Below are 24,534 nucleotides of genomic sequence, written 5' to 3'. Positions count from 1 at the left end.
TAAGTATTTAATATAATAAAAGTGCAGAATGTTGAACTATTTGCATGCACTAGAGGAGGGTAAATGTTTTTTTTCTTAATCTACACTATGCCCTCATATGGTAACAACTAATATTCATCCCTCATTTTCATCCTTATCGTTGCCTTTTTAATATTGGGGCAAAACATGTTTACTTTATTACATGAAAAGAATCAGGTACAGCTCTTTTAAAAGCAATTTTTTGTTGGATTTTGCCAATAAGACATATTTCTGTTGTATCTGGGAGCATTTTAGTTTGAAAAAAGTTATCAAAACTTGTATCAGGACCGGCTCAAAATCCTTTTTTTTTTTTAAATAACAAAAAAGCAAAATATACCTGGGCAGAATCTTCCCATACACAAGAGAAAACTGCAGCCCTGTACCACTATATCTTGACCTTTAAAACACAATTGATGGAGCGGCTTCTAAATGTGGTGGCCTTTTTTCCTGAAACATTGACTGTGACAGCGGAAAGTATTTTTAAAAATAATGTAGCTATAAAGGTCTGCCGTGGTTGTGTCACATATCTCTACAGATAACATTGTGCACAGGCAGTTTATAGCAAGGATTTACTAATGGAGGGTTCAACGATTTTCCCTGTACAATATTAACTTTGGCATTCAGCATCATTTGACATTTATGTAGGCGATACAGCGTGTACATTTACATGGCCAAATGAAAAAATCAGTTAAGAGGGCAAATCAGATCCAATAATAGATCACATTTTTGGTCTACACACAGGAAATCTGATCATCAAAACCCCAGGTGACTTGTGTCAGTAAGAGGATTTTAAGAGTAAGCGTTTTATTTGGAAGAGAAAATACAACGAATTTTGAAATGACTCTTTCAAACTTTTATCTCTTTAATTTTTATGTTTTTAAAAGTTTGACCGTTTTTGCTTATTTTCCTTGTCAAGACCTGCATATGTGTGAACAATCAGAAAGAAGTCAGATTACCTGCTTTATATAACATTTCAATAATCTGATCAGTTCAGAAATCAGAAAAGAAATATCAGAAATATGCATGTGAACAAACCCAACATTGAAAACAAACAGTGTTTTTTGATTGATTTTTATTCCTTTTTCATCGCAAATATTATTCTAATTATAAATTCTGCTGATATAAAAGACACAGTTTGAAGAAAGTTTTAGAGAGGTTCTATTTATTGTTACAAATAGGCCATGAGCACAGAGTGACTGCCACGTCATCATAGGTCTGCCCCGGGACAGCTGCAACCTGCGGGGAACCTGTGACTTAAAGCAGAACTAAGTAACTATAGAGCTCCCCCTACTGCTCTCTTGTGAAAAGACACTGTCAGAGAACAGACGCAAAAGCTAATAAGCAAAATAAGTCACATAATCACATAAAAAACATTGATAACATAATGCATAATTATCATTACACGTTGAATCGCAGTAGGCATTTTAGAGTCATCAGTTTAGCATTGTTTTGGGGAAGAACATCCACAGAAACATAGAATCTCAAAGTTTTGACGGTATAACTTTTCTGATGAAGAAGTTTGCCTCTTGGTGGTATCCATGGAAATGTTATTGCTTTGCCTAGACTATTCCACAGTTGCAGGTCAATTATTGCTTTGATTTTTATTTTATTTTGAAATCATCAATATAATACATGATGCACCTTACAACTTATTTTTATGAAGTTTAAACCACTTGAATATCCAAACTTTTGTTGGAATTGGCTGTCTTGACCTTTCAGTTTGTGACTACTTTCTGTCCACACGTACTAACTCAAGTATCTCTGGCTCCTGCTCGAGAGTGTGTGTAGGCTATTACTGTAATCATGATTTATCATAGCGTGCGTTTGACGAGAGAAATGGCGGTGTTATCCGAGCAGAGCCTGTGAAGAGGAGTTAGGATTGATCTGCTGCTGGTAAATGTCTGAAAGGTGTGCTGGATCATATGGTGGAACTAATTTATGTGAAGAGGGGCAAAGGTCATGGCACAATGGTTTCTGTGCAGTGAGGTGGGCCATATCAATCTATTGTGTGGGCTAATAAATGGATCTGTTTTTGAGATCTGAAGAGGAAAAGAGATTTGGTTCCAAGTGAGTAAAGGTAGATTTTATTTTGTAGATCGTGATTAACTATAAAACTTAACAAGTCATATGAGCTGAGAACTGATGAATGTTACTTTCTATGTTGAATTAGACGTTTAATTGTTTGCAGGAGTAGTAGCAATGCTGAGGGAGTTTTAGCCTTTGAGAAGCAGTTGAGGAAGTTATATTAGGGTTATTCATTTTCTGAAGTAAATAAATATTAAATAATAAAATTCATGGGTTTAGCTTCCTGTTATATACAAAAGGTGCAATTTTTCCCCCATTCAAAAATGTAAATCTTTTGTTTTAAATGCTATGGCAATGGTTATCATTTATCATCATTCTGAAACCCATAGATACATGACCAAAATATATATTTTTTTAATAACTGTATTGAGGTACACCCAATACCAACATCTTGCAGACTTACACCAAACATTGTGGTCTGGATTTGATGAAATCCACCAGAATCTAGTGGATTTGCATGAGAACACTCATATTACTGTTACATATCACTGCAGTGTCTGGGACACTGACCCGCTTCTGACCTGCGCTCACAGTGCGCCGAGGTCGGTGTAACATGGCACATTGGTTTTAATCACTTTTATTGTGTGGGTCCCGAGCTGCACCTGCCTCACAGTCAGTTTACTCTCCCATTGGTGATATTCAAGGCAATACATAACATTATTTGATCATGCAAGGTAGACTTCAACAACAAACACAAGAAACAAATCAGGACTCGAGAGAACATAGGAGATAAAAAAGACAAGTCAAGTCAGTCAAATTTGTCAATTTTAAAAGTTTTCCCTTTGTCAATTATATTGTCGGCGCAATTTGTGATGTCCTTTTTCCTGTATGCTTCAAATATGCTTTGTTTAATTTTCTTGATAATATTAACTAAATATCTATTAAAGTACTGTTTCTCTTAGCCAAAGGACTCTTTCAACATATCAAAGCTTTTCAGTTAATTTTCTTTTACAGTCTGGTAAAAAAAAAAACATTTAAACCTTTTGCTATCAAGACCTTTAAGTCTCAGATCTGTGCTGTTAATTGTAAAACTTTGATCATAAGCCAAGCAGTTTAAGATTATAACATCTTTGTTTAGCTTTTATGTACGCTTTGATTCGTTCTCCACATCTCCATCTGCCAGTAAGGCCTGTACAGGATTCTCAGGCACAATGATACACTCAATATTTTTCCATTGAGTTTCACATTCTGGATCACACCAGCAACGCTCTGATTTGAAATTAAATCATTTCTCAGACAAGGTAAACCCCAACTACCTTTTTATTTTGAGGATTTTTATCTTGCCATTCAACTCTAGCAATATTATTCCAAACAATTGGGGATTATCTAGCTCTTCGGTCATAACAATCAGATTGATATTGTTTCTGTGGGACTCCGTCTTCATATCCAGAATCGTCCTTCTCCGCCTGCAGTTTCACCACCTCGGCACTCAGCTCCCGCAGCTCATCCGTAATGTACATTGTTCCGCCTCTGCAGAGCGCTTGCCGTCTCCTCCCACCTTCAGGCCCACTACATAGGCTTCTATTTTCCAAAAGCAAATATGGTTCTCAGCCCTCACGTCAGCTCTCAATGATTCCATGTCAAGCCGCATTTCACGTAACTTAAGGGCCAGCTGTTGTGGACTTCTGTCCTCTCCTCTGTCTGCACCGCTGAGGCCCGGCGAGTCTGCATCCCTGAGGGTGCTTGTCTCTTCGGCATTCACCTTTAGAAACGTCCTCTCAGGAGCCGTGTTAGCAGCATTAGCTTGTGAAAGAGTCTGCTTTCTGCCGAGGTTACAGTCCTTCAGCTGCTATTGTTTAGCTCCTGAAGCTAATGTCGGCAGAGAAACTCAGGCGCGCAGAGGTTCACAACTGCACCATTCCCAAAATACATCTTAATGCAAGTATTCAGTATTTTGTAACTAAAGCATTTTCAAAGTAGTCTTACCAACACTGTAATTAATCATAATTAGAGATTATCTCTCGACTTTTTTCTGGACTGCCGTAACATACCGGCTGCACATTCATTTATCAAAAATCTATGTTAGACGCCAGACCTGCTGCACCGGCCACATGTGTCTGGACTCTGGAGTGGGCAATAAGGCTTTATCATCTTGAGCCAGGATCCAACCTGCTGCCTTCTACAATGACGGTGAATGCACCATTGTTGCCTGCTATAAAAGAAGAATATTGGCAGTAATATTTATAGTATGGTATATTTGTAATATCAGAAGGAACAGAATCAAGACCTTGGACACAGCTCAAAACACTATTCCATAAAACCAAGACATTAAACATCATTGGAACCACTTTTCATAAACAAGCGCTACATACACTTCACTGTCCTAAACTCAGAGCCTCCAGCTACAGACAGCTGCATTTAGTCTGCTGTTAGGCCCGTATTATGAATGCTCTGATTGGTATACACATAGGCTTTGTTTGTGGGGCCCCGGGCCGGTTGAATATGCGCTTTATTTTTTGCAATTTATGACCTTGAGTTAATTAAACCTCTTCTTTTAAAGGGAGCATATTATGTAAAATGTACTTTTTTAACGAGATTTTAACCACATTATAACCGTGTTAACTCAGATTTATACTTGATTGATTCATACATCACCCCAAAAAAGGATAAGAGCAGCACTTTATACCAGCTATTCCACACATTAATAGTGAACTGGGAGAGTGCTTTAAACTACTATGGACTATGAATCAGTGTCAAGTACAAATGAGGGGTAGCTAACATAAGATTGTTCCTCTTTCTGCTCCTTTTCATTCATTCTTTATAAAACTGTATGTCGATGATAATGTATTTTATGTCATGAATGAAATACATAAAAAACTAAAAGTTATTTATTATTATTTCACTCATTATTCTGGACAACACATGACACATATGAAGCGTGCACACTCGTGTAAGCGCACATGCACTTTCCCGGTGCTCTCTCTCAGCCATTGATGTGATTGCATCAGTCTATGTCTGTGACGCTACAGAGAGGATCCCTCTGAATCTGTAAATGGATTTATGAAACAACAATCGGACCTGAGAGGAAACTCTCCCTTTCAGATGGAGCTCATGAGCGAGGTTTGTGAGACAAGACGAAGATCCAACACAACAATCTGTCTCTACGCAGTTTGCCTCGACTCATGACCCAACCCGACCCTGTGCAGCCCAGTGTCCGAACCTGTCCCAAAATAAATAAATGCAATAATGTGTGTGCCAGACCCAGACGCACGTTCTCACCAAAATTACACGTTTTTATGTTCCACATAGTTTTATTGGCAGAATAAGAGCGCCTGATAGTGCTTCATGTGTCACATGTGTCACATGTGCTTTTGTTTTTTGTTCTACCAGCGTTTGTCCCTCTGCTGCTGATTCATCCATATCCTTCCCGCTGCTTTCGCTCGGACTGGAATGGCATCCATGTCACCCCCCCCCCCACTATTCAGAACAGGGCCACGGTCAAACTTCATGCACATCTCATTCAAACATCAGAGTCTGAAGCACAACAAAAACAGTATCTGCCCCATAGCCTAAATACCTAAATAGAGATGGATGAGTCGTTGCACTTTTATTTGTATTTGTCATAAAGCCTTTGATGTGACTTCCACTCGCTTTCTCACGTGCCTCGGTCAAACCCGCTTATGGCCCTTTTATTGCGTTTTGGAGGCATGTAGAGACCGTGACGTGACATGGGTTCACATTTGCAGATTCCAGCTGCAGGTGGAATCTATAAAGCACAAATTGTGTGTTGGACCGTGCATGGAGTGTTTTATAGATCTGGAGTTTGTGTGGCGTAAGCCTCTTCTTGTCTCTTGGAGTACGATCTTGCTGAGCAAATCTTCTACCCCATCCTTTATAGATGAGGCCCCTGGACTGACAGAGCAATGGCGTCTTGTCCACAAGAGAATAAAAATTACTACATTTTTTGCATGATTTTGCATAATAGGTCTTTAAACATATTAGTTGATGTTTAATTATGAAACAAATGTGAAATAACAGGGCAGAAATATCACTTCATACCTTTTTGTAGCATTTTCACCATTAACAATGCACTAATTATTCCAATATTATCTACATTTTGATATATTGCGCACCTCTACTTGCAGGTGATAGTGGTTCAAGTGTACCTTTACAATGACTCAAATTACATTTCTGTTCAGCCTTTTTACCTCATGAGCTGCCGTCATAATTAGATGTATGTTGTGTATTCAGTGCCCTACTATGAGGATGGAGAGTTGGGCCAGAAAGGCAGATGGGTGCACCCCGCTGCCCACTGCCACTGCTTCATCCCATTGAAATCCTGCTGAAAGCATGATACCTGCGACTAGTCTGATTATATCCGCTAACCCTGACTGTGCAGCCCTGTACCAGCGCCACAGCTGCCTTGCACCGGACATGATTGACCCTCCCAGGGATGCATTATGTCCAACAGGCGCAGACAAGAACTAGAGCGAGGCACATGAGGCGAAATGGATCGTCCGAAATGCCTAATTAAGTATTATTATGCCACACAACGGGAGGTACCTGAGAAATAATTGGCCACGATGACAGCTAAATGTTCCAATCTGGAGGTGAAGCCAAAAGCGCTGGAAAAGGTCACATGCCATTATCCGATTTGCTGATTCGTATTAGAGCCGTGCTGTCAGAAAGCCCCCTCCTTAATTCACTGCTAACATACTTTCATCATCAAAAGCCTCATCTTATGGACTGAAAATGGGATTTTTTTTAGGTGTGGACATGGTTTTGTCTGTTGGTTTGGATCTGATGTAATTACATATCCTAATTTTAGCCTTTTACGTCAAACTGCTCCGGTGTATGGACTGTATTGTTATGTTAATGGAGATCATATACAGGAACGACGTCTTTTAAATTCCTTTAATTTCATTATCAAGGTACTATAGACACTTTTCAAGAAATAACAATATAGAATTGTGAACATGGAAAATGTAACCTTTGAGTCAAATTGAATATAGTTTTATGGCTATAATGCCTGAAATTCATACTTCAATATTTTATTCTCTTTGAATTTTTCACTTTCCTTAAGTGGAATTGTTCAGCATTTTAAACTTTTTAATGTTACTACATTCTTATCCATTGTGAAACTATTACAGGTTTCAGTTATTTCACTTGGTAATTGGTAATTGGTAAGACTGAATCAGTCGTGAATATGATATGTTAATTGCTTCTAACCTTTTGCCCAATCCAGTCCATGCATAATCCATGTGTACACTATAAAAATCCTGCAGGTGCAAGAAGAATGCAAACATGTGAATACCAACAATGTGCCAAAGGTTTGTGATCGCACGGGGCAAATATCTACTTCATCCATTCATAGTTTAAAACATGTCAGCTTTGAAGGCAGAAAATGTACCATATTTGCATTTATTTTTATTAAACAACCTTTAATTGCATTTGTTGTTTGAAATATGGAAACAGTGATATATTTTCTTTTAACAGTCTGTGATAAAAAAAAAAAAAAGGCCTATCCAACAATGCGTTTTTTTTAATGAATTTCATTTTTTTCCAGTATTACAAAAAAAAAAAAACATATACAACACACAGAACAAAGATCAGAGTGCAACTAACAAAACAAAATGAACACAGGTAGCACAGAACATCTACAAACATCACAACACATTTAACCCAAAATATTTGCCCGACCCAGTCCAAGGTCCATTCAATTTGTCAATTTCCAAAGTTTTTCTCCCCAATTGTCCGTTTATCCATTATAATGTCAGTCCAGTCCTTGATTATAGGTGCGACTTGTGTCATTTTTGTGGTTTGTCTGTGATTTCCCAGCTGCCGGAAGTTTGTTCCAAAAGTATCTGTCCATGGCAAGGGTTTGAGGCCCAAATATATAGTTCTGAAATTGAGTGGGGGTGGTGTGAAAAACAGTGCCTTGTTCATTCAGTCTTAGAACACATGATAATGATGTGCCTACTGGTAAACATATTATCTCCAACATTTAGCATTTTCCTGTGAATAATGAGCACTTTGATTTGGAGTTATAAAGAAATGTGTCACTTAACTAAACTAAAACTTAACTAAAATTTCAAACTCAATTTTAATATTAAATAACCTGCGCTACATACACTGGTGCTTGGATTTGATCACAATGAAGTTCCTTAATAAACTAGTTATAATCCATTAAAAAGTACTAGTTATTTGTTAAGGACTTATATACTATATTTATGTAAACATTTATAAGTGATTATTGAAACCTGTTTAATAAGCAGCTCATTAATGCTCTTCTCTGCCCTATTTATTTTACACAATATATTGTTTTAACCACAGAATAATATAAATTTGACCATAAGGTGTTTTACGTGTTCTGACATGCTTTATGAAGTATAAGACCTCACAAACTGTTCAGGAAAGGTCCAACTTCATCCCATTTTCTTTCAGGATCAATACCTGAAAGAATATTTTGTTCTAGAATTGATAGTTTGGTATCAAAGTATTGGCAGCCCAGTATTCCATGTGTCTGTGGAACAGGTGGCGATCAGATACAGACATTACAGCGCTAAAAACGTATTGTCAACTTTTTCCTAAATTCTGTTTTATTGACAGAAGAAGCCAATTGCATGTTTTATCCTTGAGAAGAAATGTACAAAATTGTTCTCTTCCTCAATAATGGCACCGAAACATCCATTGGTCCAAGACGCCTCTTTTTGTTTTCCCGGTAAACAAACAGTGTGATTGTGCTGCTCGTGGCTAATGTTGGTCAATGTTATGCTTTGTCCCGGTACAGACATTTACATTCTATTATTGTCTCTCAGGACCTCAGAGCATTTCACAAGTGATATTACTTATCTATTATTACTGTAAATGATGCTGGAGAATCAAGCAGCAGAAATACAGAAATGTCCTGTTTGCTATTCATTGCATTTTTAATGCTGATGATTATCTCTTTGTACCTTTCAATGAGAATTCTTCCTTTTTAATGCATGTAGGGAGTGATACTAGGTGGGATATAATGTACAGAATTTAAGTACCGTACTGTAGTGTCAATTTAAATTTTACTTCAAACTCATGTGATATTAACTTAGTGCTTAAAGGTGCACTAAGTAACCTTTCTATTGGAGGGTCCATCAACTGTCCATGGAGAGATTTTTGCTTCAATTAGATTGTTCCATAATATGCATTACATTTTCTCTCGACAATCAGGTCACAGGTCAGCTCTGTGGAGAGGTAACCGTGCTCACAATAAGAATGCATGTTTTTGGGCATGAAACATGACCTGTAATTGTATAAATGCAGGATAGATGAAAATGCCATATAAGAGAAGTTATATAATGCACCTTTAAAACATTAACAGAACCAAAGGTGTGAACATGTTGTGTGAACATGTGGTGAGGTTTGATATTTCCTTATAACCATTAGACATTGTACATGTTTGAGTGCCACTTTATAATAACTACACCATAATTTGCCCCCCCCCCCCCCCCCCCCCCGACACGATACATTTTTTTGTGTCTAAAAACAATATAATTTGTTCAGAATGATCTTGTATTCTTATTAGTTTAAATGTGTAATAGAAAAATATATATACATTTGTGTGTGTTTATTTCGTCTTAATGTAGTACTTGCTACTATGCACTATAAATTACAGTATCACTGAGATTTACAATCTGATTATAAAATGTCATTTTATATCAAATGTATTTTCTCACAAATGCTATCTGTCGCTAAGTCATTGTATTATCATTACCAAAAGTGGAAATAAAGTGTGTTTACTTAATTAATTCAGTTTTAAATGTGTATTTAAAATATGTATCCATACAGTCAATGTAAACTATTCAATTTTGGACATAAACAAAAACACGGTCATGTCAAATAGCCCCCTATATTTCCCTATATTTTGCACCACCAGTCGCCACTGGTCTAAAGTAATAATGAACAACTATTTTATAAAGCTTAGTAAGGCTTAGTAACAACTTTATGGTTAGGGTTAGTTATTTACTTTGTCAGAAGTCCTGCCACTGAAACATGTCAGGTAAATGTCTTATTAAAAGAAAAGTGAAATGGAGTGTTCTCTTTTGTCATACATGTAACTTCATTAAAACATCTGTTGTAGTTGTTTTTGTGGGTTGTTGGAGTCACAAAGCAGAACAGACCACGATGAGACAGTGGAGATAGGCAGGATATAAGCACTCCTTTTACTCGCTTTGATCACCAGGTTGGCTTTGTTGTGTTGTTAGCATCGGAGAGCATCATGCGCTAACTAGAGCCACAACTTGTCTCTTGAGTTAAAGAGTCGATGCGCCCGTTCAGCGCAAATCGCTTATTGAATTCATGAGAGAAGTTTTATCATTTCTTAGGTTAAGTTACATCACTGCATTAATACACCATTGGAATACTGAAATAATCAGGTAGGCATATTATTTGAATACTATTATAAACAAATACAATATGCATGTAATAAACCCCCCACCCCATGTGACATTCCACTATCAGCAACGCCACGCTAAGCCTCTGGGGCCAGACGAAACAGCTAAAACAAAAATCTCATACATTTCAAACATTTATTCCATAATACATTGATATGTTTAGGTTAGCATCAGAATTGCACAATCACTTTATGTGCATCTTATTTAGGCATTTGACACATGTGACACATTTGTTTTTACTACATTGTAAATGGAACTGAAAATGCTACATTGAATTAAAAACATATATACATACAATTGACTACTGACATATATGAGCCAGAATATAGTTAATACAGCAGTGGCTAGTGTTGAGTGCTTACAAAATAGTGGGAAATCGATCCTTTAGTACAGTACTATGTGCAATCACTAGAATCGCATTATCGGTCCAAAGTGTTGCAATATTTATGCTGCTCCGCTTCGGCCCATTCCCATAATTGCCCCTGTGCCCCCGGAGCCTCTTTGTCAGCCAATCATTCAGAGATGTTAATGAGCAGGTGCCACTGTCCCGCTGATATCTGGCCCAAGACTGATGTATTGATCAGTGCAGATGGATCAGGATGTGGGTGATACAGCAACATTACATGATTTATGCAGTTTGTAATACGTAGAGTCAGGGAGCCCTCGGGACCTGGCTACATTTTCATCATCTGCCTTTGTATTGCTCGGAAAGTGCAAGCCCTGGTCGACTCTGAGATCACTCAGGGAATATTCAAAGCATTGAACGTTTTAAGGATTTGGATCCAGTGACTCAGCTGCAAATAGTACTGTATGAGATGGGATAAAACTGGGCTTTTCTTTGTCAATATTTCAATGTCTAAATCTCTAAATCAAAAGTTATGTGGCCCAATCTAAATTTCCAAAATCTTCAGTCTAACCAGGCCAAAAGGAAACCGGATGAACCGCCCTCAAAGAGCCAAAGCGCTCGTCTCAATCAGTCATATGTAACATTAACTCTTGCCTACAATTTGCCTAAAAAATACAAACTGTCTTGTCTCTGTTTATGCAAAATTAGATTTACTGCTTAGAACAAACAATAATTCTAAATTTCCATCCCTCCAGGAAAAAAAATCACAACAACACAATCTGGCCCCTCAAAATGACGCATTCGTTATTTATCATTTTGGACATTCATTCGTGATTCATCAGTCGATTTTTACCATTTCTTAAGATTTCACTAGCTTAATGAACACAGCATCATGGTTTGAGTCTGTCCCAATGGAAAGCCCCAGTGCGCTCCACTTAAGCACTGCACAGCTGACAGAGAAGACTTTAACCAAAAAACAAGTTTACACCAAAGGGGTTTCAAGTCCATTTTAATGAGGCACAGTTCTAACATCAACACCCTCTGACCTTCATAACAACCCATGATATTATTTTACTGCCTCAAAATCTCCCTAACTGTGCAACAACCTCCCACTGACTGAAAAAAAAATACTGTTATATAAAGATGACAAATAGTAGAAGAGCCTGTAGAGTAGAACGTAGAGTCAATTATTAGGATTTTGTGACATTTTGACCCGGGCATAGTTGGTGGGTGTTGGTCAAGAAAACAGTTTATTTATTTAAAGTTTATTTCTAGTATTTGTAAGTTCTACAGCAGGAATATCAATACTTTTGTGGCTTGAGGTACTTTGGCTTCATTCTAAATTTACTCCCATATGTTGGCATGCGGTAATTCTTCCAGGAAGTGATACAGTGTCATACATTTTATACACAATTTTGCCTTCAGCAGCTCCAATAACTTGATCACATGAACACTGAGCCATGTTCTACTCTGATCAATATAGTGTATGAGAACTTTGTTTTATCTGTAGGTACTGACAAACGATGGTTACAATGGTCATTGCTTTGTCTAATTTCTTGGTTATAATAACTCCTTATTTGTAAATGAATACCTGTTACTGAATACTCCTGTTTCTAAATGGCCAAGAACAGGGGAATACTCACTAAATTTCTACTAAATATACTACAATTAAATGGGAAAGAGAAGTAAATGTAGTTTTGACCGGCAAAGTACAGCATATACCATACTTTTTGGGTTATTCAGTGCTCTTGAATAAAAGTGTTTTTTCATAACACCATGTCAAAGTGATCAATATTCACAGGGAAACACCAATTGCCGCCACAACCATGTGTTTGGGACTGTTCTGCATCACAAACCGTCTCTGGGCCATGTAACATATTGCAGAATGAAAATGAGGGAAAAGTAAGAGTGGTGCCCGCTGGAAGCAGGTGAGCGGCGAGCTGAGAGACACGAGTCTGTGCTTCACAATAAACAAGAAGAATACTTTTTTATTTATTCTGAGTTTAATATTTATTTAATTTAACATTTAACCAATAATTCAGCATTTATTTATAGGTCAATTGTTTATAATAATTTGAATTGCTAAAAGAAATTGACAGTCGTGCCTTTCAAATATGTGTGAAACAACACTCCAACAATTATTCAAGCTTTCCTAATAAACTACTGCTCGTATCGATTGACCGAAAGGTAAAAACCATCAACTCCATGTCCACATCTACATTTGCTTGCACAGATCGATATTCATGTTATTATGTACTAAATGTCACTGCTGTAATGAACAACATGTCCCCCCGTGGTGGTGGCAGACTCCAGCGGCTCAGGCTGTTGTACGCAGCTGGACACGTTTTTGTGAGTGTGGAGGCAGTACCTTTAGAAGTTTGTATTACTCCAAACATTCCAAACAGTAAATGATCAAAGTCATGTAGTCCTTTCTAGCTCCATTCCAAACTAGAGTCACACATATTCACACCCACATTCACACAGCAAAGAACGCAGACTCAAGAGGAAAGGTGATTTTAGGGTTTTATCCCAAGGACACAATAATAGGATGAATAGAACTGCTGGCCTTCTGGTCAGGGGGTAAACGCTCTTCCACTGAGCCACTGCAACTTGCATGGTCCAAATGAAACATTCACGACTGCAGTCATTTATAGTACGCTGCATTATTAGTGTCGGAAGCAACTAAATACATGAACCAAAAACATGACTAATTAGAATACAAATTTGTAGTATTTAGTTACAGTTTCATTTGGTGGTATTCACGATAGTTACTTTTCTAAAATCAAAAGAATACAAGGTGGTACTTGATCATACAATTTAGTCCTAAAACTGCATAGTACTAGTGAGAAAAATGGAAAACACAGCTCTTGTAGTGCTCACGTTTGCAAATTTTCCCTCTAATTTATGAAAATTAGATGAATAACAAATTGCCTTAATCCCATGTTGCGTTTTTACACTCTAATATACTGTAAGGCATCTCAAAGTGTTCAGAATGCTATGCTTTTACTTATTTCTTAGGTAATTGCTCAACAAACTAGCCATAACTAGCCATAACTAGCCATAACTAGCCATCTTATGACTCAATGATGAAAGTCCAACAAGGTCTTTGGGGTTGAATAATGCCACCACATGAAGCGATTGCAACAAAACTAATGCTGACACAAAAGACATTGAACTTTGTGCCAGTTTTTGTTTCATGTGGATAGGCCCAGCAAATACGGAGACATTAATCATAACAAATCTGAAATCTGACCGTTAAATAGCAAAATTCCCCGACAGAATTCCTCCAGCCTGAGTTCAAACTATTGGGATTCTACAATATCAGTTTCAGGATTGGAAGGATTTTTGAGAACTTTTACTCCTTTAAAAGATGTAATTTTTGCGTAATTGCCACACAATGTAATGCATATTTGTAATTAAATAAGAGGATATTGGGACAGCGTAGCCTCTCGTCTGTGTCGCACCTCCAGGCCTTAACCTCCTGCTCCCCGTCCCATCTGCCCCTGCTCCCGCGGCCCGTGAGAGGAATAACAAGTCGTTCACTAGAGTAATGAGATCTCAAATGCAAACAGGTAGCAGATAATGATATGGGCCAGTCAGAGTAGTCACTGCAATCAAGGCTATGATTAATGGGCACGTCAAGACGGGTTACATTACCGGGTGGAAAAGCACATGCACTCACACATGTCAAATGACTTTGCTCTCATTTCCTCTGTTTTACATTCACCCAGGAGAGAGGGATTTTATCTCCTTATCACACACTTCAGAATGCTTCGGAAGTGCGTTTCTCATTTGGATAGTATTTCAATAGCATGTCCACATCTAGAAATGTATCATGCCAAAGTAAATACGCTGATAAAACTGGATGTAATTCAAGGGGAGAAGGATTTGGAGTCCGCAAAGCCAATGACATTTTTTTACACTTTTGTAGTTTTTCTGTAGATTGGTACAATGTAGGCCTCATACTTTATACTTTGTTGTATATGAAAGTGGATTGGCTCAATTTAGATTTGAATTGAACATTGTATCATTATGGTAGCCTCTATACTTAAAGCTAGTGTGTTGTTGTTGCACATATTAGTTCAATAGTTCATATTAGTTCAATACACTGCGGTGATTAATTGGATTTTAACGTTCTGGCAACATGTCTTTTCACAGATAATATCAGATGGGTCGATATTATGCAATGTTCACAATTTCTGTCATATTTGAATTTAAATCTGCTGCCGTTTTTGGGCATGACACGATTATTGTGAGTTTAGGATGAATTGTGAAAAAGAAAGCAAACATTGATATTGTATTTTTTTATGTTTTATGTTATGCAAATATTCCTTATTCCTTAATTTAATACAGCATTAAACCTCTATATCTCTATGCAGACAAGCAGGGAGCTCTTTTTGCTTTGTCTGGAATGTTACACAGTCTTGTTCCTGTGTAAGCGGAGAAAGTTACACAGTGCACCTTTAAAAGACCTGACAAAGCATGTCAATGATAAACGTTGATTTATTTTTATTACATTATTATTATTAACACTGGACACGATGGTCACGTTGTTTGTTATAATTCTGTGTCTGGTTCTCCTATAGAATGAGCCTCTTACTTTGTTCTGTCGTTTCCAAAACTTCCCAAAAATCCTGTGTGCTTAAACCTATGTGAATCTGTGATCTGAATGGTCATTACCTAAAGACCAGGACCTGCACCAATCATGAACCAGTGCTTGTGCGGCCTCTGCAGCTCAGTGAGAGAATTAGGGAGGATCTGAGCTGAACATGAGCCCAGACCTGTCCGTAAACTGAGACGGAGAAACACTTGGATGTGTCCTTTATATGCAGGCTGAGGGTTGATTAGGGATTATAGTATCTTCTTTATTTTTACAGTAAGAATGCAAACCGCATGCAGTTCCTTTTAAAGTACATATTTTCTTTCTATTTTTACAGTAGTTCTTGAAAAATATAAACTTGGCTTGCAGGCTTGACTTGTTAGTAGAACTTGCTTTAGCAGAATAATTGCCCACATAGCATGCTAATTAAAATAAATACATAGTCTCACATAGTCGTAGTTTGTCTAGCGAGAAGCTCACTGCATATTGAAAGATTCTGTGTTATTACTGTAAGAGATGACCCACTGGGACTGCATATTGGGCAGTTCTTGCATATTCAGTGGACATAGTTTGCCGTCAGATGCACTTCCATTTGTGATCCACTCTTTTACGCAGGTTTAGGGCAGTTACATAGAATATGTTTGGACTTTTAATGTGTAAACGGTGCACTCTTCCCTATGCAGCCGCGGGGCAGACCTGACACCGTGAACTCCAAAACAGAAGCGTTTTTTCCCCTCAAAGTGAATTCATCTATTATTTACATTCAACTACATCCACTGTCTGTGTTTCGCTTCAGTGGACTTTGGTCAAAACCAGATTTAAAGTGACATTTTGCTTTTTTTCCAGTTGCTTACAGGATAGTCAAGATTTCTGTTTGGAAATGAGAACATTTAGTTTATTTCTGTATACCCTGAGTTATATTTGTGAACATCTGGTGACCTTCAATGACAAAGGCAAATCCAATGCTATTTCACCATTCAATTATTGGTTGCCCTTTGTCAACAGCACACAACCCAATCTGTGAACAACATATTCACACATTTATACTAGTTTGAATCTTGAGCTCTATTAGCTGAGTAATATATTATCTAGGCGCAGTGCTAGTAGTTGTAGAATTAGTAATCTGTGATAAATGTTGCTGAGACGTTAGCATCAGTTGCATTAAAGCGTCTGCACGAGTTCAGGGAGGCGTGGCCTGAGGAGCGATCGGTTTTTCAGGGCGCTCTTCATGTCTGTGGGGTCAATATGATTCTGTTCCAACAACTTTACCGCAACCAATCAGAGCTGCCAGACAATGCCAGGCTCCGCTGCCTAGCAACGACTCTTAAACTTTAGAAATAGCATGAACGAAACCGACACAGACTTTCTGCAAACCTTTTCATTCTTCATCATCGCTACAGTGAATATAGCGCTCTTCTGTGTCCTTTAGAAGCAGGTTTAATCCACACATTGCACTTCTATTGGTTTTATTTCCGCTCTAAATAAGCACACATGAAAAGAGATTGTGCCGCTCGGTGGTTGAGTGGATAGCACATCTGCGCTCCACGTGATCCTCCTCCGTATCCGCGAGTATTTGTTTTCATTACGCTGTTTGTTTGACCACATGACACTTGAGCCCTCTCCGCTTGTAGCAAATATTTCCTGATATCGAGGCGGGTGTGTCTGTGCTTTCTGTGTCTGCGAGACAAATCATTGTTGTAAAATGTCCTCATGTTTGTCGTCAGCAGACTTTGTGCCATGTTTTAAAATTCGCAGACAATTTTAAAATCCTCGGCTGTAGATTGATTGTCTCAAATTTAACCCTTCTTTTCATGCTGCTAGGGCATTCTGTTTGGAGCAATGGAGACCCAATTATTATATTTACGGTATTATAATGTTTATCATTTTTATTTTTATTTTCGAAAAAAACTTTTTTATTTTTTGAAGTATTAGTAGTAGTATTTTTATTTTTAACCCACGTGGACCAGTCATATTTAAAAAAGACACAGGAGTCAAAAGGGTAACAACATTTAAATTGTATATTATTTACATATTTTGCAAAAATGTAAATAAAAACATTTAAAAAAATAAGGGGAAATACACCAACAAGTGTTTTTGGTGCAAAACCTATGCTAATTTATTTTACAGTTACTGCAGACTAGAGGGTAACGTTAAAGTAAAGTAAAGAACACTTCATTTCAATGGACCTGAATTTTACAGAGTTATTTTGTCAAATTGTCACCCTAAAAACAACATTGATTAACAACAAAGATCCAGTTTGAACAAGTCTAATCCCTCATTTGTCTAGTATAAGCTACAGCAGTAAAAGCAGAAAACTCATTAAAGCCTAAAATTAAATAGAGAAACAATACAAAATTATCAAGCCTTGAAATTAACAAATGAACAAGTAGCTAGTAGAACTTTCAGAAAACAATTTTACAAAACAAAGACACAAAAGCAATATGGTGGGGTCAAAGAAGATTTAGCAACTTAATGTTGATGCAGCTGATTTGCTCTGAGCTGTTTCTTGTACTACTGTAGGAGGGCTGCTCTCTCATGTTTCCGGGACGCTTGAACAGGAAAGGCTCTGGCTGGATGCACTTTTTTGGAGTGGAACAGCACAATCCCTGCGGTCTGCCCCTCTGGTCACCCGATGTGTGGTGTCTCTGGTACTGACAAACTGATTAAGTGGAGGAGCCACAAACCATGTATGACCTTATATCAATCCGAGACTGGAGTATTGCATTTTACCTTGAGCAAATAGCACTGCAATGATGTCTCTTGTTTACTATTTGTCCCCTGGAAACATCTTTGAGGAGGTGCATAAGTGTGAATGAGTAATACTAACTCCTAAAACATTGCATATGTTTGAACTTGAAGCCAAGTGATCCTTAAGGCAAAAATCCACTGATCCAGCCCCTGGTTTATGTGCACATGTGTGGAGCATAGCAATTCTTCAGTCCACTGCCTCCAACCTCCCTTTGGGCTTGATTTTGTGAGAGAGAGACATGTATAGAAATGAGTGGAAGTGTGGGCCCATATGGTCCTTCAGAAGTTACCCCAGATCTATTAATACGTTCTCATAGATTACATTCACGGTCTTGTATTTGATAATGTCATTATTTCAAATGGAGGGTAGAGGCTTTTTTTAATTTTACATTCACAGTTTTTAACATAATATAATAATTGTAATAATTTCATTTCTAATTTCATTTTTTAGGTGCCATATTAATCATGTTTTTGGGATTTGAAAATGCCATGTGAATGTAAAGCTATTATATTAGAATTTACCATTATCTGTAGCTTCACGTTCTGAAGCTATTGTGAAAAAATATGTATCGTTTGTTTAATCAGTAATTGTTTGAGCGCAACTAATTATTTAAATCATCAACAAATGTAGTAATTGAATAAGTGTTATCTGGAATATGCAGACTCCAAAACATGCCATGAACTGAGCAAAGAGGTTTTCTGACTTTTTGTGTGGAATTACTCAAAATTGTGTTATAAAAAAAGATTATTATTTTTTGTGAATTGTCTGAAGATGCAAGCGGTATCTCTTTAGCTTCATCTTGGTGCTATTTGAATTTGATTACCCGGTGAATTGTTGCAGCCTTACCCTTGTTTATTCATGCTGACAGAGAAGACGTTGAACTTTGTGCCCGTTTTTGTTTCATGTGTAATGATTGCGATATCAACCATTAACCTGGTCAATAAATCTGCAATCTGACAGATAAACAGCTAATTCTACCACACAGCCTGTAGAAACAGGCCCTATGGCTTTTTATCTTGTATTACACCGCTGTGGCAGGATTTTATGCTTGTAAAGGCTAACCAAAGCATTGAAGCGCACCTTGTCCCCTCAGCAGTAAAACATGCAGATATATACCTAGCCTTGTGCCACCCCATTCATTAATTCAGCAGTTTTCTACCCAGTTGAAAGCAGCAGCAGCAGCAGCAGAAGTCAAGTGTACATTTGTAGTGAGGGAGTTTAGTATCAGCCTTATCCTGAACGAAGACGCGCTCGTCCTCTGCTTCTGGCTTTGATCATCCCGTCTTTGGTTCATGTTGCCTGCTGTTTTACATCACCAAACAAGCCATCTGAAGTGAGCACTCTGCCTCAAACCCTGTCTTTTTGATGCTATGAAGAGTGAATAACTAATTACAGGTGTGTTTCAGAAACAATTTAAATCCATTTCATGTTTTTATTTCTCAAGATTGTATTTATTTAACTTATCTTACTGTAAAACTATTAAAAGGACGAAAAACTATCTTATTGATGTGTTTTAAAATGATTTTAAATTCAAAAGTTTTGGCCAGCTCTCTATTGGGGGCCCCACCACTCCTCCTGCTGTCCCTGTCTCAGGTCTGCCCCTGCAGCAGGGCACTTGGTATTCAGATTCCATCTATAAGCCATCAGACTGGACTGTCCTGAGCAGAGAAAACACATCTGCTACACACACTGATGTCAGGACAGTGTTTGGACTTCTGTTTTATCTTCCATTCAAGCAATAACATAAGCTATAATGATTACTTTGAAGATTTACGCATTGCAATAAATGCACGTAGCATTGCACTTCTTGTTGCATTTTTTATTTCATGTAATATTTCTGACTTTTTCTCTGTGAATATGAGACAGATATGCACAAACTAAAGACTAATAAGATGCTCCAGGTTCATATAATACCACTGGAAATGCTTCTTACAACAGTTCTGCTTACAAGACGCACACAGCCTCCTGTAGGAGAGAATAGGAGAAAGAGAGCGCTTGCGGCGGCGCAAATATTTCAGGGACATATTTATTCAATTTGATATGAGGCAAAGAGCTGCATTCTGATTGGCCAAGACCCGCCCGCGGCTTGCGAGTCATGGGTTTGCCATCCCTGCATTAGACTGACAATACAGTTGTTGCAGCTTAACTGGGCACTGTATAAACATTTAAGACCTCATGCAGAATCATTTATTATGAGAAGTGTCAGTGACTCGGGTGTCAGAGACACTCTTTACTGTGAACAAAAGGTTATTGGTGTGGTTGCTGCTCCCACCAGCAGAGTTGCCAGATTTTGAGTTGTGTGTTGCTGCTGAACGAGCGCTAATGAGATATATTATTCACATTATTTAACATAATTAACACATTTAAATATTAACCGATTGTATTTCAGTCATTACTAGCTCTATTAACGTTAAACTCCCCTGAAAAAGGCTAAAAATCACCTCAATATAACGTGAAAATGTTTGTCAGCAGCAAGCTCTGCAAAATTTGCAAAAGACTTCATCCATCTTGCCCGTGCATATGTTTGAATGAGTATTTGATGCTTAGGCAGTGGTGATAAATAAGGCCTGGTTAGCTAATACTCAAAGCTGACCTGTTCTGCTTTTGTCTGCTATAGTTATAATTTATGACACCAGATCATACGTTACATTTTAGACATCTAAAATCACAATATTGATCTAATACAACTTAATAAATAAAAATAAAAACCTGTGTTGCTGTTTTCTGCCACTTTGCCGTACGTCGCCCTAAATATCACGACAACAAAGTGCCATGTTGACCCAACTATGAATAACTGCAATGATTGATTATAGAAATCAATAAGCAGATTTGTTTGCCGTAATGACTGAACGCAACGCTGTCGAATCCACGCACCTTTCAAGAAAATACAATTTCAGACCGTAGTAAGTACTGGCGGTTGGAGTGTATCAGTGCGGAATCTGGGGAGCGGTGAAAATGCAATGGCATCTTGTATAAAGATTACTATTAATGCACATTTATCACTCTCAATACAATAATGAGTGGTTAATGAGAAGGTAAAACAATCATAACATGGTTTAAAGCTCTTAAAAGTTGAGTTTGCCCAATAGGTCTCCTTTAATAGAAAACAAAACGTTGGAAACCAGGATGACCTGCTAAATAGTAATAATGAGTTTTATCCCAGCCCCCCACAGAGGAATACTGTTGTTGACTCCTTAGGCAAGACACTTCCCGCCTCTCCCCAGTGACTGCATACACTGGTACATGAATGTGTGTCTGAAAGGTGAGTGGCTCCTTAATGTAAAGTACTTTTAAGGGCTTTGAATGTAGAAAACAAATAATATGGCCATTTCCCATTTTAGACGGATAGACAAAACGTGGCTGTCAAGGAAGCATTTTATCATTACTGTCCACAATTAGGGCAACATTTAAAGTAATAGGTTCTGGATCTATCTCCGTTTTCAATCTCCGAACTGTTAGTTGAAGATTTATGGGTCAAAAATCTACAAAACAAAGTCACGGAAATTACCACACATTTTTTCAGGGATGCTACTTTCCCACCATCTAATAATTTAAGCTCTGATCTACAGTTCATGCAGGATATGTTGACCACTTACTGATTAAAACATCACATATTTTTTCTCAATTCTCAAAAATGTTTCATCTTTCATTTATGAAGGAAAACCAATTTCCTCCCCTTGCATTCCTCAGCACTGTTTTGCTTGTTAGTGATTGCCTGAAGAAACGGATTGGATGTCGGAAAGGTTCAGAGTAAAATCTACAGATAAATTATTCTTTCAACGTTCAAGATAATAGCACAACCGCTGCCAGCATCAACACAATCATCTCTAAAGCACCGCAAGCAATAATAAAATGTTTTCTTAAAACTTAGCAACAATGCTGTGAAATTGGGGAAGTAACATGCCAGGTAATTGTTTTGGGTTAAACTACTAAAAATAGTGCAAGAGTTATCTGGCCTGTGAGCTAAAGTGACAGCTTTGTCACAGTTGGAGAGGAAACATATTTTGTTAAATCTAATTTCAAGAGCTTTTAACCCACCTTCTCAATGTTGTATTACAGTCATTAATGCATGTTTGGGCAACCGTTACTGATTTCAATACTTCAAAACACAAATATTTAGACTATAGAATGAGCAATAATGATGTTTCTTCAATATTACTATGTGGTATTTTACTAGTTCTGATCTTGATAGATATAGACAGCTCGAAAACGATTCAGAAAAGGGTAAATTTTGTCCTAATTATGTATTTATTTCAGTATTGATGCTTGTTTGAATGAGTATAAATTAATATCTGTGTTTTGATGTAAACATTTTTTATTTTTTATTTTTGACCACTCTAACTATCATTCTAGTCCTAGAACATCACATAATGGTAATCCTTATTTAAAAAAACTTAAAGTCTATATGACATATTTCACTAAAACGCAGAACATCTAGCTGGCACAGATCGAGGCAATTCCAGTCTGAGGAATAAAGTCTGGCGGTAATGCAACAATTGGATGCCAACCGCCATAAAACAACAACAACAACAACAACAGCAATTCCACAACAGTTACCTAGCAACCATACTGTAAACAAGGGCCTTAATACATATAAATTACACAACAGTTATGATTTGACAAACAATAATACCACACAACAGGACGTTGAGGTGAGTTCTAAAACTCGGGTCAATTTACAAGTAATTGACACTTTTTATGACAGTTTAGACAAGCAAAATAAAGGTGTTATTATAAGTCAAATTGTTAATGTTACTATGTCTCCTTTTTTTAACAACGAAAGACCAGAGCAAAGCAAACACAAGCAGACATCAACTAAACGTAAATACAAACAAAAACAGCATAATTAAATTTTTTAAAAAGTCCCATTCAGTCCAAAATCTTTTTTTTTTTTTCCATTTGTCTAATGTCTGCCAGGATTTCAGTCCAGTTATTCATCATTGGTGCGGTCTGTGTCATCCATTTCTTTGTGATGTCCTCTTGTCCTGCCGCCAGGCGTATACACCAAGGTATCTATTGATTGTGTCCATGGCAGGAGTTTTGAGGCCCAAGTACATTGTTCTAGAATTAAGTTGGATGGCAATGTCAAAAACTGTCTGCAGTGCATTATTGATTTCAGTCCAATAACCCCAAACGACTGGACACTATTGTCTAGTTTATATAGATTTTTTTACTTTGTTTACAATATTGTTGCCAGGGGTGAAATAGCCTCTATCTGCTGCTCACGTACAACCAATTAAAAACATCTCAAAAATTGTCAAACAGGGAAAAAATTGTCATGTTTAATACGTCTGAGTGAAATCTATAATCTAACCTGCACTTCAACACATATGTTGAAAGTAACACTGAGTCCCAATTTATGCCAGTTTGGTGACAAAGAAATACATTCTATCAAACGCCTCCCAAAGCTGAAATGTGTGTTTGGTGCAAGCTACAATTGGATCTAAAGTGAAGGATTTTAGGAAAGAGCCACTCTGACCACAGGCATCACAAACTTAATTCAGTGGAGGACCCTTCAGTACATTTCCTCATTAGATTGTAGCAACTCAATCTAAATGTGGTGCAGGGACCTGTGTGTTTACAGAAAGCACAAAGGAGCAAATATCAGGCCTCACATCGTCAAACATGGGGCGTTCAGAAAAACAGGAGATACAATACTTTGTGGCTTTTATGTAAATCTGACATTTGTGGAGGTGTCTGGGGCGGGCGGCTCTTTGTTGACCACAGGTACAGGAGTGGTGTTAGTGCTGAGGCGGCAGAGGCTCGGCCCACACTATTTGTGAGCAACAAATAAATAACAGAGAATTACACACTTGCAGTTTTCATGGTTTAAAAACATGCATGGAGCAGTTCATTTGAAATGTCCAAGAAACAGAAGTTAATTAAAGCCGCAAGCGGCATCCAACGGCCCTCGCGGGCCGCCGGCCTTCCGACTCTGCTCTCTGCATTTTACAGAGATGGCGCTAACGCAATTGTCTAAGAACTAAGACAGTGACACATTGGACATGTACAATGCTGTGCTTAACCAGTGCAAATGAACACAAATATCGGTCAAATGTGCAGCTCTAGCGCACAGAGACCGTGACACTTGGAATAAAAATATGGATAACTTTTGATGCCCCGCTTGTGTAGATGATTCTCCCCAAATATGAACTTGATCGGATAATCGCCCTAGGAGGAGTTTGTTAAAGTGTGAAGTGTAAAAATGTGGTCATTTTAGAGATTTTGCGGTTTCCCCATAGGGATAACATGGGATGTTTCTGTCATCGCTATGGCTACGCTTTACCAAATATGACTTTGGCTCCCATACTTTTATTTTGGGGATGGCAAATGAGAATTGTGTGCAAAATGTCATGTCATTTGGAAA

This window comes from Eucyclogobius newberryi, unplaced genomic scaffold, assembly GCF_026437365.1.
Source record: "Eucyclogobius newberryi isolate DKJ021-1_F unplaced genomic scaffold, fEucNew1.0.hap1 SCAF_14, whole genome shotgun sequence".
Lineage (NCBI taxonomy): Eukaryota > Metazoa > Chordata > Actinopteri > Gobiiformes > Gobiidae > Eucyclogobius > Eucyclogobius newberryi.
The sequence above is the reverse complement of the archived record's forward strand: the minus strand, read 5'-3'. Positions refer to the sequence as shown.